At 38.9% G+C, this 15791-nt stretch overlaps 1 pseudogene; it reads left to right on the top strand.

Moving 5' to 3' along the window:
- Nucleotides 1–9727: 9727 nt before the first annotated feature.
- LOC110301394 lies at nt 9728–13587 on the top strand (annotated as a pseudogene).
- The last annotated feature ends 2204 nt before the right edge of the window (nt 13588–15791 follow it).

Below are 15791 nucleotides of genomic sequence, written 5' to 3'. Positions count from 1 at the left end.
CTAGAAGTCCTGCCTTGCTATGGGAGGTAGTCTCTTCAGTCTCTACATCCCCTTATAATACAATTCTCAGCTAAAGTCGCTCCCATAGACTCCCAGTATGCTCTCCGGTCCTAGGCTTCCAGGTAGTCACAAGAGACAGCCCCCATAGATTCTGTTCTCACTCACATCCCTCTCATGCCTCCACTCCCCATACCTGATTGCTCTCCCAATTCCACTCTTTTGCATCCTCTCCGAAACAGTTCCTTCTTTCCATCTACCCCCAGTGACTATTTAACTTCCCCTTCTGAATGAGATTCATGCACACTCCCTTGTGATCTCCTATTTACCCAGTTTATTTGGGGCTATGGACTATAACATGGTTATGTATAACCGCTTGTATTCTAATGCTAATTGGGTTCCACAAAACAGTTTACCATGAGAGGGTCGGCATGTAGGTCTGGGAACCTACCCAAGTTGGTTCTGATTGGTAAAGAAAGATGCCAGCAGCCAATATCTGAAGAGGAGAGTCAGAGGTGGGATTTAGGATTTCTTGGTTTGGGACTGCAAGAAGGAAGAAAAGATTCTCCATGCCTGAGGAGTGTGCAGGAGAGAGAAGCAGAGTCACAATGTAAAGGGGCTGAGAGATTGTAGTCCAGAAGACTGTTCAATGGGGTCAGGAGCAGCCAATGTGGAACATAAAAATTAGTAAGTAGAATTATTGGTAGGATATACATTCTAACAACATGGAAGTTAGACGGTTGCCCAGAAATTGTGCTGTTTAAGGCATATTAAAATATAAAAGGAACATGGGAGAGGATCCTTCTGGTTTCTGTCTGCACCTAGAGCTGCTCCTGTGCCACAGCACTCCGTACCCAAATACTACCAGGAGAGAACTGGTCTTCCAGGAGTGCTGACAAGACTGTGAGTACAGGTAAGATCACCATGTCTGCTCTGGGGAACTGCCTGCCCGGAACCTTCAGGACACAGGAATCTAGAAGCAGCCTAGGACTGGATCCTTCTGGTTTGATCTGCACCCCAGACCTAACACTGTGCCACAGCTCTCCATACCCAAATTCATCATGGAGAGAACTGGTCTTGCCAAGAGTACTGACACAGACTTACAGGCCCATAAGAGGGACAAGCTCCAGCCATAGACAGCAAGAACAAGTAACACCAGAGATAACCAGATGGTGAGAGGCAAGTGCAAGAACCTTACCAACAGATGCCAAGGCTACTTGTCAACATCAGAACCCAGTTCTCCCAACACAGCAAATCCTGAATGCCACCACTAACTGGAAAAGCAAGATTTAGATATAAAATCACATATCATGACACTGATAGAGGACTTTAAGAAGGAAATAAATAACTCCCTTAAAGAAATACAGGAGAACACAGATAAAAAGCTAGAAGCCCTTAAAGAGGAAACACAAAAATTCCTTAAAGAAGTACAAGAAAACACAATCAAACAGGCAAAGGAAGTGAGCAAAATCATCCAAGATCTAAAAATAGAATTAGAAACAATAAAGAAATCACAAAAGGAGACAACCCTGAAGATAGTAAAACTAGGGAAAAGATCAGTAATCACAGACACAAGTATCACCAACGGAATACAAGAGATAAAAGAGAGCAACTTAGATGTAGAAAACATTGAAACAACAGTCAAAGAAAATGCAAAAGGCAAAAATCTTCTAACCCAATACATCCAGGAAATCCAGGACACAATGAGAAGAACAAACATAAGGATAATAGGTATAGATGAGAATGAAGACTTTCAACTTAAAGGACCAATAAATATCTTCAACAAAGAAAGAAAACTTCCCTAACCTAAAGAAAGAGATGCCCATGAGCATACAAGAAGCCTACACAACTCCAAATAGACTGAAGCAGAAAAGTAATTCCTCCCGACACATAATAATCAGAACAACAAATGCACTGAATAAGGATAGAATATGAAAAGCAGTAAGGGATAAAGGTCAAATAACGTATAAAGGCAGACCCATTAGAATTATACCAGACTTCTCACCAGAGACTATGAAAGCCTAAAGATCCTGGATAGACGTTATACAGACCCTAAGAGAACACAAATACCAGCCCAGGCTACTATACATAGCAAAACTCTCAATTACCATAGATGAAAAATCCAAAGTATTCCATAACAAGACCAAATTCATGCAACACCTTTCTACGAATCCAGCCCTTCAAAAGATATAAATGGAAAACTCCAACACAAAGAGAGAAAATTGCCCTTTAAAAAGCAAGAAAGTAATCCTTCAACAAACATGAAAGAAGATAGCTGCAAGAACAGAATTCCAATTCTAAAAACAAAAATAACAATAAGTAACAATTGTTTTTCCTTAATATCTCTTAAAATCAATGGACTCAATTCCCCAATAAAAATACATAGACTAACAGACTGGCTATATAAACAGGACCCAACATATTGCTGCATACAGGAAACCCACCTAAGAGAAAAAGACAGACACTATCTCAGAGTAAAAGGCTGGAAAACAATTTTCCAAGCACACAGTCTGAAGAAAAAAAGCTGGAGTAGCCATTCTAATATCGAATAAAATCGACTTCCAACCCAAAGTTATCAAAAAAGACAAGGAGGGGCACTTCATAATCATCAAAGGTAAAATCTTCCAAGAGGAACTCTCAATTCTGAATATCTATGCTCCAAATGCAAGATCATCCACATGCATTAAAGAAATATTAGTAAAGCTCAAAGCACACATGGCACCACACACAGAAATAGGGGGAGACTTCAACACCCCATTCTCATCAATGGACCGATCCTGGAAACAGAAACTAAACAAAGACACAGTGAAACTAACAGAAGTTATGAAACAAATGGATTTAACTGATATCTACAAAACATTTTATTCTAAAACAAAAGGATATACCTTCCTCTCAGCACCTTGTGGTACCTTCTCAAAAATCAACCATCTAATTGGTCACAAAACAGTTCTCAGCAGATACAAAAATATTGAAATTATTCCATGCATCCTATCAGATCACCATAGACTAAGATCTTCAATAACAACATAAATAATAGAAAGCCAAAATACACGTGGAAGCTGAACAACACTCTACTCAATGATAACTTGGTCAAGAAAAAAATAAAGAAAGAAATTAAAGACTTTTTAGAGTTTAAAGAAAATGAGGCCAAAACGTACCCAAATTTATGGGACACAATAAAAGCAGTCCTAAGAGTAAAAGTAATAGCTCTGAATGCTACCAAAAAGGTACTAGAGAGAACATGTACTAGCAGCCTTACAACACTCCTAAAAGCTCTAGAGCAAAAGCAAGCAAATTCAACCAAGAGGAGTAAAAAGCAGGAAATAATCAAACTCAGGGTTTAAATCAACCAAGTAGAAACAAAAGAACTATACAAAGAACCAACCAGGAGCTGTTTTTTTTTTTTTTTTTTTTTTACAAAATAAACTCTTAGCAAGAATAACTAGAGGACACGGGGACAGTATCCTAATTAACAAAATCAGAAATGAAGAAAACAATACAAAGAACTAAGGAAAACAAGAGATGCTTTTTTTGTTTGTTTGTTTTTTTTTTTTGAGAAAATGAAGAAGATTGGTAAACCCTTAGCCAGACTAACTAGAGGGAACAGGGAGAGTATCCTAATTAACAAAATTAGAAGTGCAAAGGGAGACAAAACAACAGAATCTGAGGAAATCCAAAGCATCAACAGATCCTTTCACAAAAGGCTATACTCAACAAAATTGGAAAACCTGGATGTATTCGACAATTTTATAGAAAGATACCAGGTACCAAAGTTAAATCCATATCAGATTAATGATCTAAACAGCCCCATATCCCCTAAATAAATAGAAGCAGTCATTAATAGTCTCCCAACCAAAAAAAGCCCAGGACCAGATGGGTTTAGAGCAGAGCTCTATCAGACCTTCAAAGAAGACCTAATTCCAATTCTATTGAAACTATTTCACAAAATAGAAACAGAAGGTACTGTACCCAACTCATTCTACAAAGCCCCAATTACTCTGATACCTAAACCACACAAAGACCCAACAAAGAAAAAGTACTTCAGACCAATTTTCCTTATGAATATCGAGGCAAAAATACTCTATAAAATTCTCACAAAACAAATCCAAGAACATATCAAAACAATCATCCATCATGATCAAGTAGGCTTCATCACAAGGATGTAAGGATGGCTTAATATATGGAAATTGATCAACATAATCCACTATATATACAAACTCAAAGACAAATACCACATTATCATCTCCTTAGATACTGATAAAGCATTTAACAAAATCCAACACTCATACATGATAAAAGTCTTGGAAAGATCAGGAATTCAAGGCCCATACCTAAACATAATAAAAGCAATGTACAGCAAACCAGTAGCCAATATCAAACTAAATGGAGAGAAACTTGAAGCACTCCCACTAAAATCAGGGACTAGAAAAGGCTGCACACTTTCTCCCTATCTATTCAATTTAGTACTTGAAGTCCTAGACAGAGCAATTTGACAACAAAAGGAGATCAAGAGGATACAAATTGAAAAGGAAGAAGTCAAAATATCACTNTTTGCAGATGATAGTATATATAAGTGACCCTGAAAATTCCACAGAGAATTCCTAAACCTGATAAACAGCTTCAGTGAAGGAGCTGGATATAAAATTAACTCAAGCAAATCAATGGCCTTTCTCTACACAAATGATAAACAGGCTAAGAACGAAATTAGGGAAACAACATCCTTCACAATAGTCACAAATAATATAAAAATACCTTGGTGAGACTCTAGGGAAGTGAAATATCTGTATGATAAGAACTTCAAGTCTCTGAAGAAAGAAATCAAAGATTTCAGAAGATGCAAAGATCTCCCATGCTCGTGGATTGGCAAGATTAACATAGTCAAAATGGCTATCTGCCAAAAGAAATCTACAGATTCAATGCAATCCCCATCAAAATTCCAACTCAATTCTTCACTGAGTTAGAAAGGGCAATTTGCAAATTCATGTGAAAAAACAAAAACCTAGGATAGCAAAAACTATTCTTAACAATAAAAGAACCTCTGCTGGAATCACCATGTCTGACCTCAAGCTGTACTACAGAGCAATTGTGAAAAAAACAAACAAAACAAAACAAAACTGCATGGAACTGGTACAGCAACAGACAGGTAGATCAATGGAATAGAATTGAAGACCCAGAAATGGACCCCACACACATATGGTCATTTGATCTTTGACACGGGAGCTAAAACTATCCAGTGGAAAAAAGAAATCATTTTCAACAAATGGTGCTGGCACAACTGGTGGTTATCATGTACAAGAATGTGAATTGATCCATTCTTATCTCCTTGTATAAATCTCAAGTCTAAGTGGATCAAGGAACTCCACATAAAACCAGAGATTCTGAAACTTATAGAGGAGAAAGTGGGAAAAGCTTCGAAAGTATGGGCACAGGAGAAAAAATTCTGAACAGAAGAGCAATGGTTTGTGCTGTAAGATTGAGAATCAACAAATGGAACCTCATAAAATTGCAAAGCTTCTGTAAGGCAAAAGACACTGTCAATAAGTCAAAAAGGCCACCAACAGGTTGGGAAAGGATCTTTACCAAATCCTAAATCTGATAGGGGACTAATATCCAATATATACAAAGAACTCAAGAAGCTGGGCTCCAGAAAATCAAATAACCCCATTAAAAATTGGGGCTCAGAGCTAAACAAAGAATTCTCACCTGAGGAATACTGAATGGCTGAGAAGCACCTGAAAAAAAATGTTCAACATCCTTAATCATCAGTCAAATGCAAATCAAAACAACCCTGAGATTCTACCTCACACCCGTCAGAATGGCTAAGATCAAAAATTTAGGTGACAGCAGAAACTGGCAAGGTTGTGGAGAAAAAGGAATACTCCTCCATTGCTGGTGGGACTGCAAGCTGGTACAAACACTCTGGAAATCAATTTGGCAGTTCCCTAGAAAATTGGACATAGTGCTATCAGAATATTCAGCAATACCTCTCCTGGGCATATACCCAGAAGATGTTCCAACTTGCTTGCTCTACTATGTTCATAGCAGCCTTATTTATGATAGCCAGAAGCTGGAACGAACCCACATGTCCCTCAACAGAAGAATGGATACAGAAAATGTGGTACATTTACACAATGGAATACTACTCAGCCATTAAAACAATGAATTTATGATATTCTTAGGCAAATAGATGGATCTGGAAGATATCATCCTGAGTGCGGTAACCCAATCACAAAAGAACACATGGTATACACTCACTGATAAGTGGATATTAGCCCAGAAATCTAGAATACCCAAGATACAATTTGCCAAACACATGAAACTCAAGAAGGAGGAAGACCAAAGTGTGGATACTTTGTTCCTTCTTAGCATTGGGAACAAAATACCCATGGAGGGAGTTACAGAGACAAAGTTCGGAGCAGAGTCTGAAGGAAAGACCATCCAGAGACTGCCCCACTTGGGGATCCATCCCATAAAACCACCAAACCCAGAGACTAGGCAGATGCCAACAAGAGCCTGCTGACAGGAGCCTGATATAGCTGTTTCCTTCAAGGCTTTGCCAGTGCCTGGCAAATACAGAAGTGGATGCTCACAGTCATCCATTGGATGGATCACAAGGTCCCCAATGAAGGAGCCAGAGAAATACCCAAGGATCTGAAGGGGACTGAAGCCACATGGAAGGAACAACATTATGAACTAACCAGTACCCTCAGTGCTCTTTGGAACTATACTACCAATCAAAGAAAACACATGGTAGAACTTGTGGCTCTAGCTATATTTGTAGCAGAGGATGGCCTAGTCGGTCTTCAATGGGAGGAGAGGCCCTTGGTCCTGTAAAGGTTCTATGCCCCAATATAGGCGAATGCCAGGACCAGGAATGGGAGTGGGTGGGTTGGGGAGCAGTGGGATTGGAGTGGAGATATGGGATTTTTGGAGGGGAAACTAGGAAAGGGGATAATATTTGAAATGTAAATAAAGAAAATATCTAATAAAAAAGAATTTTATCCTCCCATACCTTGTACCTTTTCTCACATGTTAACTCCTCATATCGACAACAGTGCTGTGAAACTGATTGATGTGACTGAATCCTCATCTCCAGAAATTTTTCATCTGACAGAACTGAAACTGTCAAAGACACTAAACTGCAAATTTCTTTCTTCCTTTCCCCATTCAAACTATTTTTTAAAAAATATTTTATGGTAAGTATAATATTTGGGATTGCTGCTTGAGTGCAATGATATGATTGAGAAGGCAATGTTGAAGTAGGTACAAAATACTCATGGGAGGTAGAATGTTGAAGGGAATTGGGAGGAATAGAGGATGGTGAGGGGGAAAAGGGGCAGGGGCAGGTATGGGAGGAGATAGGAATGATATATAGAGGGTCAGGAAATTGAACAGATGCGTGTCACAATGGGAGATGGTGAACTGGGATAGCCACCAGAAAGTCTCAGATGCCAGGAAAGAAGAGGCTCCCAGGATCCAACAGGGATGATATTAGCTGAAATACCCAACAAAGGGGAGGGAGAACCTGTAGAGACATTATCTAGAGGTTAGGCAAGGCCCCCAGTTGGGGGATGGGGACACCCACTCATCTTCAAATTTTTAACCCAGAATTGCTCCTGACTAAAGGAATACAGGGACAAAGTGTGGGCCAGAGACTGAAGGAAAGGTCATACAGAGACTGCTACACCGGGGGATTCATCCCATATATAGACACCAAATACAGACACTATTGCAAATGTCAAACAATACTTGCTGATAGGAGCCTGATATAGTTGTCTCCTGAGAGGCTCTGCCCGAGCCTAAAACATACAGGTGTGGATGCTCGAAACCAACCATTGGGCTGAACACAGCGACCCCAATGGAGAAGTTAGGGAAAGGACTGAAGGAGCTGAAGGGGTTTGCAACACCATATGAAGAACAACAATATCAACCCACCAGACCCCTCAGAGTTCCCCAGGGCTAAACCACCAACCAAAGAGTACACATGGAGGGACCCATGGCTCCAGCTGCATATGTAGCAGAAGATAGCCTTATCTGGCATCAGTGGGAGGAGAGGCCCTTGTTCTTGTGAAGGCTTAATGCCCCAGTATATGGGAATGGCAGGGCTATGAGTTGGGCATGGATAGGTGGGTGGGGGAGTACCCTCATAGAAGCCAGAGGAGGTAGGATGGGATAGGAGGTTTGTGGAGAAAATACCAGGAAAAATTTATATACATTTTATAGATATATATTATAATCTATAAAATATAGATATTTTATACAATTTATATACATTTTAGAATTTATATACATTTGAAATGTATATAAATAAAATATACAATAAAATAAAAGAATTCTATGTTACTAGGGTCTAGCATATTTTTCAGGTAGGACAGAATATAAATTCAAATATAAATTCACTGGTTTGGTTCCCACATTTCTCTTTTGTGAGCCTTCAGAGTACCAAAGAGAACATAGGAGTGTAGAGGCATTTCAATCCAGTAACATGGCTGCTGTGGCATAGGATCACATCCAAAGCACTTCTATGTCCATGTGATACAGCTGGGATGACACCCCCTTTAATCCCTCTGGCTGGAATACAGATATGTCTTTAGTATACACTTTTAATCCCTAATAAGAAAGGTAAAGTTAATTTGTAGAAGGAAAGGAACATGTTTGAAAATGATATCTGAGGGGCAAAGTGAAGAATCAGAGAAAGATTTGACAGAATGAGTCAGAGATAGGATATGCCCAACTCACAGAAGAATAGCAGAGAAAACAAGGCTTCTTACGAGCAGCCATATTTGAAAGTGAGTCAGTTGGGAGACAGTGCAGTGAGTGCAGGGGACTTTAATTCATTTGTGGGCTCAGTGCAGGTCAGCAGAGGCAGCTAAAGCCAGAGAATAAGGAGGAGCTGGAAGATTAGAATAAATTGCCAGGGTTATTTTAATGCAAAGCAGAACAATTCAGTGAGAACCTGAGAAAAACCAGTTTGGGAAGCTGCAGTACCAGGAGGAAGCAAGGTGGGATATGCACCCACTCTGAGTGCTTAGAGAAGCACTAGCTTAGAGAAGTTTGAGCCAGAACAGCTATGTTAAAACAGTTCAAAAGAACTAGGAAAGGTAAGCCTATTCAGCAGGAAGCCTCCGTAAAGTACTTTTACATAGGAGTGAAGGTTCCATGTAGGTGCCAACTTGACTTCTCCATGTTCAATAAGTTTTGCCAATGTTATCCTAGGCAATGGCACCACACTGTCAGTTTGTGATCGTAAATTTATTCATAATAGCGGAATATCCCTCAACAGAAAACAAGTGGCTCATTTACAGAGTGATGTACTATTACTCGGATGTTAAAAAAAAATTACACCATGAAATTTTCAGGCAAGTAGATATAACTAGAAAAAAAATCATCCTGAGTGAGATATCCTAAACCCAGAAAGATAAATATGATGTGTAAACACTTAAAAGTGGAATATAAGCCATTAATTAAGTGATGACTAAGACTACAATACATAAACCCAGAGAGGATAGGAAAAGAGTAGAAGTCTGGGATCAAGAGGTGCAAAGGATGGATCTTCCTGAGTCAGGAAAATAAAATGAATTTAACAGTTGCGCTGAAGGCCCATAGGACAGGAAAGAGGAGATCATATGGGAGTGTTGTGTAGAGGAAGAGAGTACGGGAAAAAAGTTTTAATTGTGTGGCTTTGGAGGCAGCTGTGGAAACCTAGAGCAGTGGAAACTTCCTAGAATCTATGGAGGTGATCCTAATGAGCACTCCTAGAAATGGGGAATACAGAGTCTTCTTTTGGACATCTCTTGTGCCAGGTGAGGCTTCCAGTGGCAGGTTTGGGTTGCACTCAATTGAGTTGTTGGTCAAAATGGTCCTATGGTAATCCCCAAAACAACTTTTAAAAACAACAAAAACTTCACAATATCCAAAATACCGTATAGCCACATTTAAAAACTCCAAAGAATAAGGAATTGAAATGTATAGACTGTGAATCTACCTAAAGAAAGAAAACAATATTTGCATGGAAAGAAACAGAGACAATTATTATTCCAATGTTACCTCCTTCCAGCCTAGCTAGGCTGGCTCAGACCACCTGCCACTGAGGCAGAGCCACCTGCTGTGCTGCTTCTCAACCCTCTCCTTTGATATGCCATTACCTGCAACCTGCCTGAGGCCAAACCTGTTCTCCAAGATCTTCCAGAGTTAGCTGCGAACTGTGATCTTCACAAGTTCCTACTAAAAGGCTGATCTGACAACTTCAAAGGAACTTGCATGACTGGGAATGGGCCTCCCCTCTTTATAAAGCGCATTCACGGACATTAAAGTTGAACCTTGACCAGAATATTGTTTTGGTTCCATTGTTTCTCTCTCTACCCACCTAGATTCCCTCTTTTCTTTCAGTTCCAAGATACATCCCAGGCTCGAACACAGTCATGATAGCCGCAGGCCGGCCCCAACAAATTGGCATCCCACGCAGGGCCTGGGAATGGCAGAGGACATCTGGAAGGAACACTGCTGGTTTGGAGCTCCATAGAAGAAGAAAATAATTAAAGAAAATTCGTACCGGAACACGAGAAGCTGGAATAGCGCTAAAATTGTGTCTTAGGAACCTGAAAAAGTGTCTGTCCCTTGTTCCTAACAGCATTTAACTTGGTTATTACAGAATATTAATAACTGATCTATTGCATACCATCATTTTAAATAAGATTGACAGTATCCCAAAGATAAGTTAAAATTTGTTTTATGCATGCTTCTGTATCTTTTATAAATTCATGCATGCATGAATCCCATTTGTTATGTTTAAAAACAACCCCTCTATGGGAAATAAGTAGATGTGAATTAGATCACACATTTATTCTTTTGAGCTTCCCCCTGCTTCAGCACAGATAATTAAGTTGTGTGCTGTGGATGGTGTTTTAAAATGCTGAACAATCAAACCTTAATTTGTATATTAATAGTCAATATTATATCTCAGAGCTCACAATTGCTAAGATTGTTCATCCCTCGGATACTATTAATTCTCAAATTTACAATTGCTTATGCATATACAACTCATAAGAAAAAAATGCTGTCCTTTTAAGAAGGCTGTTTTTGGACATTTAATAAATTGTTCTGGATTGCCTAGACATCTTAAAGCAATGCCATGCTAGATTTACATCTCAGGCAGTCTATAGGTCTTACATATAAGATAGATTAGATATATAATCTCCTTCTTTATATATTCAAAACAGTTATGGTAATATACTTTAGTATTCTTGGAAATTGTGCATGTCAATTTCTTTGCTATTAGTGTCCTCAGTTACTACTTGTTTCCACATAATAGTGTTAATTCTTGAGGACTTATACTTAATAAATTGCTACAAATAAATGCTCTTATTTCTAAGTTAATAAATAAATAAATTATGCACATGTGACTATTAATAACTTTTCAAGCTTTCTAGTTACAACCGCTCTTTAAGAGAAACAATTGAAAGTGCAATTAGTCACTACCCATGTTACATTAAAACTGACTATAACAATCAAGTACTTGAGATGTTTTGTCACCAGCAATATTATAAATATTGTGCTCCCTGCTTTACATGAATGATCTTGTTTAATACTCAAGATAGTCCTATGCATTGGCATATTGGTGATCACCAGTACACAAATGAAGAATCTTAGGTTCAGCGAGTCTAGGAAATATGACCTGTGTCATTCAGCTATTTAAATAGTAGGAATGGATTTCAAAGTTTTATCTGTGGCTGTGAAAATGGCTCAGGGGATAATGTGCTTGCTATACAAGCATGAAGACCTGCACTCAATCTCCAGATCCCATGGGGAAATTTTGGGGAAAAATGGGTCAGCAATTAAGAGAACTCACTGATCCTTCAGAGGACTCTTAGAATCTACACTGAGCAACTCACACATGATTGTAATTCCAGTTTCATGTGAATGCTATGCCTCTGGCCTCTGCAGGTACCTGTATTCACTTGCACATACCCACTGCCTATACACAATTAAAAATTTAAAGAGCCTTCTTTTTTAACGCTGTTCCATTGTGATACCAAGTTATAATGCCAGAACGGAGGAAGCAGGAAGAAGAGTTCCTAAAGTCAGCCAAACTGATCAAATTGATGAGTTTTGTACCAGCCAAAGACCTGATCCATAGGAAGTGAGTGGTGTTCTTGGAGATAATACCACAGGCACGCAATCATATACATGCACTGAAAAAATAGTAATATCTAGAAAATACCCTGTAGGGAGTAAATTGAAAAGCACTGTGAGTAAGGTAGTCATTAAACTTAATGAGAAATGCTTTTTTTATATATAGCTTTTTACTTTTAGGTGAGGACTACAAAGATACTCCACCAAACCAAAGGCATCCTGAGTCTAAATTAGTTATCGTTGCAAATAATAGAGGAGTCAGCTCCTAACCAATGAGCATCTGTGGAGGAGCATCCAGGTCTCAGGTCGCTTAGCATTTCCCACTGGTTTTGTCACTTTCAGAATTCTCGAGTCCCTTCTGGACCGTGGAGATGTTACGGCTGCAGTCTGTAAATGAAAATGTGCTAATGAACAACAAAAAAAAAAAAATGAAGATGGTGAGAAAAGACTGTTTATTGAAAGAATCTATCAGAAAAAGAAAACAACAACAACAACAACAACAAAAACCAACACACACAACTGGAACATATACTGCTCCTCCCAGAAACCTACATTGGCTCTGTGAAGTTAGTGACCCAACAAATGTGGGTTTAAGATGAAATGTTGGCATTAATTACAGGGAAGTCACTATTGTTCCTGGTTTGTATAAAATCTTTGATGAGATTCTAGTTAATGCTGCTGATAACAAACAAAGGAACCCAAAAATGTCTTGTATTAGAGTCACAGTTGATCCAGAAAATAATGTAATTAGTATCTGGAATAATGGGAAAGGAATCCCTGTTGTTGAACACAAAGTTGAGAAAAACATATGTCCCAGGTTTAATATTTGGACCTGACCTCCAGAAACTATGACGACGATGGGACGTCCCAACCTTAGACTCTCAAACAAAAGAAAGTGACAGGTGATCAAAATGGCTATGGAACTAAACTGTGTAACATATTCAGCACCAAATTTACTATGGAACAGCCAGTAGAGAATACAAGAAAATGTTCAAACAGACATGTATGGATAACATGGGTAGAGCTGGTGACATGGAACTCAAGCCCTTTACTAGACAAGATTATACATGTATCATATTCCAGCCTGATTTATCTAAGTTTAAAATGCAAAGCCTGGACAAAGATACCATTGCACTGATGGTCAGAAGAGCATATGATATTACTGGTTCCACTAAAGATGGAAATAGGCTGCCAGTAAAAGGGTTCCGCAGTTATGTCGATATGTATTTGAAGGATAAGGTAGATGAAACTGGGAACTCACTGAAGGTGGTACAGGAACAAGTAAATCCCCAGTGGGAAGTATGCTTAACAATGAGTGAGAAAAGCTTTCAGCAGATTAGCTTAATCAACAGCATTGCTACTTCTAAGAGTAGAAGACATGTTGACTATGTAGCTGATCAGATTGTGAGTAAACTCATTGATGTGGTGAAAAGAAGAACAGGGGTGGTGATGCAGTGAAGGCTCACTGGGTAAAAAAAATCACATGTGGATTTTTGTAAATGCCTTAATCGAAAATCCAACCTTAGACTCTCAAATGAAAGAAAGCATGACTTTACAAGGCAAGAGCTTTGGATCAACATGTCTATAAAGTAAAAAAAAAAAAAAAAAATCATCAAAGCTGCAATTGGTTACGGTATTGTCAAAAGCATACTAAAATGAGTGAAGTTTAAGGCTCAAGTTCAATTAAACAAGAAGTGTTCAGTTGTAAAATATAAGAGAATCATGGGAATCCCTAAACTTGATGATGCCAATGATGCAGGGAGCCAAAACTCTACAGAATGCACACTCATCCTGAATGAGGGAGACTTAGCCAAAACTCTGGCAGTTTCAGGCCCTGGAGTGGTTGGAAGAACAAATATTGGGTGTTTCCTCTTAGAGGAGAAAATATTCAATGTGAGAGAAGCTTCTCATAAACAGATCATAGAAAATGCTGAAATTAACAATATAATCAAGATTGTGGGTCTTCAGTACAAGAAAAACTATAAAGATGAAGATTCATTGAAAATTCTTTGTTATGGGAAGATTATAATTATGACAGATCAGGATCAAGATGGTACCCACATCAAAGGCTTGCTGATCAATTTTATCCATCACAATTGGACATCTCTTCTGTGACATCATTTTCTAGAAGAATTTATCACCCCCAATATAAAGGTGTCCAAAAATAAGCAAGAAGTGGCATTCTATAGTCTTCCTGAGTTTGAAGAATGGAAGAGTTTGACTCCAAAACATAAAAAAATGGAAAGTCAAATACTACAAAGGTTTGGGCACCAGCACATCAAAGAAAACTAAGGAATATTTTGCAGATATGAAATGACATCGTATTCAATTCAAATACTCTGGCCCTGAAGATGATGCTGCGATCAATCTGGCCTTTAGTAAAAAACAAGTCACTGATCAAAAGGAATGGTGAACTAATTTCATGGAAGACAGAAGACAGCAGAAGTTACTTGGCCTTCCTGAGGATTATTTTACAGAAAAACCAGTATGTGCCTGACCTATAATGACTAAACAAGGAACTCTGATAATGAAAGATTTATCCCATCTATGGTAGAGGTAGACCTGATTTAAAATCAGGTCAGAGAAAGGTTTTGTTTACTTGTTTCAATGGAATGTCAATCGAGAAGTGAAGGTTGCCCAGTCAACTGGGTCAGTGGCAGAAATGCCCTCTTATCAGGATGGTGAGATGTCACTGATAATGACCATTTGTCTCAGAATTTTGTGGGCAGCAGTAATTTGAACCTTTTACAGCCCATTGGTCAGTTTGGTACCAGGCTGCATGGTGGCAAGGACTCAGCTAGTCCTAGGTACATATATACACATATATACACCGAGCTCTTTGGCTCGGGTGTTGTTTCCTCCAAAAGATTATCACATATTGTGGTTTCTATATGATGACAACCAAAGTGTTGAGCCTGAATGGTACATTCCTATTATACCCATGGTGCTGATAAATGGTGCCAAGGGAATTGTTACTGGATGGTCCTGCAAAATTCCCAACTTTGATGTTCATGAAGTAGCAAATGATATCAGACAGCTTTTGGATGGAGAAGAGCCTCTGCCCATGCTCCCAAGTCATACGAGTTTCAAAGGTACTATTGAAGAACTGGCTTCAAATCAATATGTGATTAATGGAGAAGTAGTTATTCTGAATTCTACAACCATAAAAATCTCAAAGCTTCCCATCAGAACATAGACCCAGACATATAAAGAACAGGTTCTAGAACCCATGTTGAATGGCACTGAGAAGACACCCGCTCTAATAACAGACTATAGGGAATACCATACAGATAACAATGTGAAGTTTCTCATTAAAGATGACTGAAGAAAAATTGGCAGAGGCAGAGAGAGTCAGACTACACAAAGTCTTCAAACTCCAGACTAGTTTCACTCTCAACTCTATGGTGATTTTTGACCATGTAGGTTGCTTAAAGAAATATGACACTGTGTTAGATATTCTAAAAGACTTCTTTGAGCTTAGGCTTAAATATTATGGGTTAAAAAAAGAATGGCTTCTACTCGAGCACCGGGATGCCTTACCAGAGGAGTCTCTGGACACCCACAAGGACCCACACAGGATTCCCCACGGGATCCTAAGACCTCCGGTGAGTGGAACACAGCGTCTGCTCCTAAGCAATCGTGCGGGACCTCAGACTGCATTA

The sequence above is a fragment of the Mus caroli genome, chromosome 9 (assembly GCF_900094665.2).
Source record: "Mus caroli chromosome 9, CAROLI_EIJ_v1.1, whole genome shotgun sequence".
Lineage (NCBI taxonomy): Eukaryota > Metazoa > Chordata > Mammalia > Rodentia > Muridae > Mus > Mus caroli.
The sequence above is the reverse complement of the archived record's forward strand: the minus strand, read 5'-3'. Positions and strand labels throughout refer to the sequence as shown.